At 50.6% G+C, this 4,941-nt stretch overlaps 1 protein-coding gene across 1 annotated transcript in view; it reads left to right on the top strand.

Annotated features, from left to right (window-relative positions):
- Nucleotides 1-2,482: 2,482 nt before the first annotated feature.
- LOC121856373 (glycogen-binding subunit 76A-like) overlaps nucleotides 2,483-4,941 on the top strand; it is a 130,592-nt gene continuing 128,133 nt past the window's right edge. Inside the window, exon 1 of the mRNA XM_042351909.1 lies at nucleotides 2,483-2,620. The gene's annotated coding sequence lies outside the window, so the exon portion shown is untranslated. The remainder of the gene's footprint in view (nucleotides 2,621-4,941) is intronic.

The raw sequence follows: 4,941 nt of genomic DNA, 5'->3' as shown, positions 1-4,941 counted from the left end.
CACCCTCTCCCCTCCTCCTCCTTCACCTCTCCCCTCCTCCTCCTTCCCACCCTCCCCCTCTCCTCCCCCCCTCTCCCCCTCCTCCTCCTTCACTCTCTCCCCCTCCCCCTCCTCCTTCACCCTCTCCCCCTCCTCCTCTCCCCTCCTCTCCCCCTCCTCCTCCTCCTCTCTCTCCCCCTCCTCCTCCTCCTCCTCCCCCCTCCTCACCACTCTCCCCTCCTCCCCTCTCCCCTCCTTCCTTCACCACTCTCCCCTCCTCCTCCTCCCCCACCCTCTCCCCTCCTCCTCCTTCCACCTCTCCCCCCTCCTCCTCCTCCTTCACCACTCTCCCCCTCCTCCTCCTCCTCCTCCTCCACACCCTCTCCCCTCCTCCTCCTTCACCCACTCTCCCCTCCTCCTCCTTCACCACTCTCCCCCTCCTCCCCTCCTCCATCCTCTCTCCTCCTCCTCCTTCCCCTCTCCCCTCCTCCTCCTCACCCTCTCCCCTCCTCCTCCTTCCCTCCCCCTCCTTCCTCTTCGCCCTCACCTACTACCTCTTCCTCCTTCCCCCCTCCTCTTTCACAACCTCCTTCTTACGTCCTCTTTCCCCACCCTCCCCTCCTCACACCCACAACCTCTTCCCCTAACTACCTCTTCCTCCTCCCCACACCTCCACGAACACCTCTCTCCAAATCTTCTTTTACCAGGAACCTAACCGTAAAATCGCTCTCGTGACGTGAGGTTCGGGTATAGAAAGGACGGCAAGGATTAATGCTGAAAGTTCGCAAAAGGCTGATAATTTTTTTTTCATATACAGTATATATAGCATTTGTTGATGTAGAAAGCTAGTTGTTGTAGATGAGATGCATTATTTTCAACGCGTGAGTGCTTCCTATCCTCCTATTATTGCTCTGACTCGAGATATTGACTAATGACTGCTGTCTAGATTATTTCTTCAACTAGTTCACTAATGCTCGCTCATATGACTACTAGCCACCACAGCCTCGATAACACCGGGTATCACTCTAATTCTGGTCACTAAATCCACATTGGCCATTACGACCATATCGGTATTGGCCATCAAGCGAACATAAACATTGGTAAACATACGAATATTGGTCATAAGAACAAAACGACCGCTGGCCACCACACGAATATTGACCCTTACACCAGACACGACCGCTGGCCACCACACGAATATTGACCCTTACACCAGACACGACCGCTGGCCACCACACGAATATTGACCCTTACACCAGACACGACCGCTGGCCACCACACGAATATTGACCCTTACACCAGACACGACCGCTGGCCACCACACGAATATTGACCCTTTACCAGACGACCATGACCTATTGCACCAGACACGACCGCTGGCCACCACACGAATATTGACCCTTACACTGACACGCTGGCCACCACACGAATATTGACCCTTACACCACACACGACCGCTGGCCACCACACGAATATTGACCCTACACCCACGACCGCTGGCCACCACACGAATATTGACCTTACACCAGACACGACCGCTGGCCACCACACGAATATTGACCCTTACACCAGACACGACCGCTGGCCACCACACGAATATTGACCCTTACACCAGACACGACCGCTGGCCACCACACGAATATTGACCCTTACACCACACACGACCGCTGGCCACCACACGAATATTGACCCTTACACCAGACACGACCGCTGGCCACCACACGAATATTGACCCTTTTACCAGACACGACCGCTGGCCACCACACGAATATTGACACTTACACCAGACACGACCGCTGGCTACCACACGTATACACACCAAGCGGTGGCTAACACGCGAACACTGGATAAACACACCAGCTATTTGAACAGTAGAGTTACACGATCACCTCTACCTCTACCGTCCACACTACCTACCTCACGCTACCCGATAGAACTCTTCAACCTTCCACACATCAACAGAGGAGGTAATGTTATGCAAAGTCACGACCTCATTTAACTCCGTACCCCCACGCTAAGTTCTTTGACATTCCTCCTCTGCACATTGTTCTGCTTCCCCTACATTTACGCATCCCCATCCCTAACACGCTGCACAATACATATTCCCGTACATACAGTACCTCTCAACCTAATATTCCACGGAGTACACATTTTCTCCTTTCCTTAACACCCTGCACACATTTCCCTCACCAGCACTTTGCACATCCCTACTGCAAATACTGTACCCTAATTATCTAATACAACACACGTTGCCCTCCTCAAAACCATGCACACTCCACCCCACCCTAACGTATCTCTCGGTCCCACCTCCCAAAAATTCTTCCCTCCCTCCTAACACCCCCCCCCGCCTCCCTCACACCAGCAGCAACTCTTCTTCCTTCATCCGGGCTGTGGGCGCCCCAGGACCCCACCAAAGGTAGGTCCCCCAGCCTCCCCTCCACCAACAGCGCCTGCGCTCCCCGCCTCCACTACTGCTCTCTTTGACCCAGTAAGGTCGAACCGAGTGACTCCCAGGACGCTCACGGAGGCAGGCGGCTTGTCTCCCGGTGCTCGAGCCCTGTACCACCTCCTCCTTCCCATCCCTCCAGTTCTCTCGTGGCTTTTGGACAGCAAGTACAAACTCCTGTACAGCATATGAGAGGTAAGCAGCATTTTTTTCCCTTTCTCCGTAGTGTGAATTAGTGACTCGTAGTGGTGGTGGTAACTTAAGAGGTGGTAAGGGAGGGTAATGACCCGCGTATTTTGGGACACGTGTGGTGGTGACGATAGTGTGGGCTTGTTTGGTGAGAAACTGAAGAAGAGAGGGTGTGGCTGATAGATGTTATCTCGTACAACACGCAGGTATCTTCGAGGTGTAGAGGTGTAATCAAAAAGACTTTAGGGCAATCGGGTGTAAGGTGTAGAGAAACACTCATGCAGGTTTGAGTGTACTGGGGTAAAAAACTACGGGTAATGGGGGAGGGAGGGAGGGAAGGGTGTAGGAGGGGGATACTGAAGCACAACACAAGAGTAGTTTTAGGACTAAGAGCAACTAGTGTGTAGGCAACAGGTGTGAGATGAAACTAGAAGACGTAATTAAACCAGTAGGGGGTCGATATTTGTCCAAGTGTAGCCCCTATCACCCACCACCCCCTTCATCCACCACCAATAACACCACCTGCCTCATACACCATCTACTCCTCCGTCACCTAACCACCACCTCCTACACCCATCACTACCACCTCCGTCACCCACCATTTCCTCAGTCATACACATACACACACACCTACGTAACACACTCATCACACAACACCACTGCTTCCTTACCTGCCATACTCTCTCCCATGTAAGCTGAGACGCCCCGGTGAAAATTTGTGACTGTGTTAAAAGAAAAAAAAGTAAAATTACCAAGAACTACAAGAGTGTTGTGTGAGTGGAAACAAGCCAAGTGCTTTATGAGAACATGATCAGATGATTCAAGATGACCCAACACCGTGCAGCTGCTGTGACGCTGTATATAATACCATGTAGCTGCTGTGGCGATGTATATAACATCGTGCAGCTGCTGTGTCGCTGTATATAATACCATGCAGCTGCTGTGACGCTGTATATAACATCGTGCAGCTGCTGTGTCGCTGTATATAATACCATGCAGCTGCTGTGACGCTGTATATAACATCGTGGAGCTGCTGTGTCGCTGTATATAATACCATGCAGCTGCTGTGACGCTGTGTATAACATCGTGCAGCCGCTGTGACGCTGTATATAACACCGCACAACTGGGACTGACGCTGTACTGGTGTAGTGTAGACACGGTCCAGGTGTTGCGTCACAAAAGAACACCCCTACAGGAGCCTCTGCACCCAGCAACAGTGGCACCCAGCACGGCCCTCAACCATTACCCAACGTTACCTAATGATTCCGCCGGCTCGTCTCATCACACCACCACCAACTCCCCTTTTCCAACCACTGTTGGTAAACATCACGCTGTACAGGGAGAAAGAGGCGACTGAGTGATAAAGTATGACAAGTGGTGACCGCTGAGAAGCCCCAAGACGCTGGCCAAACGCGTGCTACAGCCTCCCTGTCTTCCCTTTCCCATGCCTCCCTCCCCGCCTCACCCACCTCTCCCCTCGAGTGAGTACGAAGCTGTGACCTTGGCCGTAGCTCTTCAAGGTCATAGTGCAAAAGGGATACACTGAAAAGTAATCTCTCCATTTTATGATTCAGTGATTACCGATATCATTATAACTATGTGTGTGTGTGTGCACTTATTGTTTATGGTAGATTGAACCCCGAAGACAAAATGTCACGCAATCAATGACATTTGTCCACGACCTACAGCACGTATCTTTTTGAACTAAGAAGACCATTTTCGATTTTGTGAAGTATTTTCATGAATCTGAGTAAAATACCAGTGAGTTGTGGTGTCATGTGGTAAGTGTAGTGTGTGTGAGTATGTGTACGAGCCGTGGCCATTGTACATCGATTGTTTGAACGTGGAGCTGAGCGCCAAAATTCAAATTGATTCTGAGTGGCCAGGACAAGAAAAATTATTTGCTCGAGTGAACTGGGATTTTAACAAAACCATGAAAATTATTGATGTTTGTTATGAAAGGAGAGATAGAAGTGTGTGGGATATCTTTGTCCCAGGCATGCGTCCCTTGCACATGTATTGACGTTGGTGGGCGAGCGCGTGGGTCTTGCCGCCTTATAATGTCAGAGGTGAAAGAGAGACCCCAGCTCCTCCTCCCCCGCTGATGTTTGTTTTTAGTTTGATTCCGTTTTCAGGATTTCTACTCATTGCAGTAAAAGCTGTTAGTTAAAGACATATTGATATTGGGAGTTGAATTTTAATGAAAGAGAGAATTGATGTTATAGTTTTTAATCGAGTTCTGACGCCGCCGGTATGGATCAAGTCAACTCTCCTGTACTACTGTTCTTCAACCTTCCATTCCGCATTGTAGCTATGACGCATGTTTG

The sequence above is a fragment of the Homarus americanus genome, unplaced genomic scaffold (genome assembly GCF_018991925.1).
Source record: "Homarus americanus isolate GMGI-L3 unplaced genomic scaffold, GMGI_Hamer_2.0 scaffold1024, whole genome shotgun sequence".
Taxonomy (NCBI): Eukaryota; Metazoa; Arthropoda; class Malacostraca; order Decapoda; family Nephropidae; genus Homarus; species Homarus americanus.
This window is presented reverse-complemented; position numbering and strand designations above follow the sequence as displayed.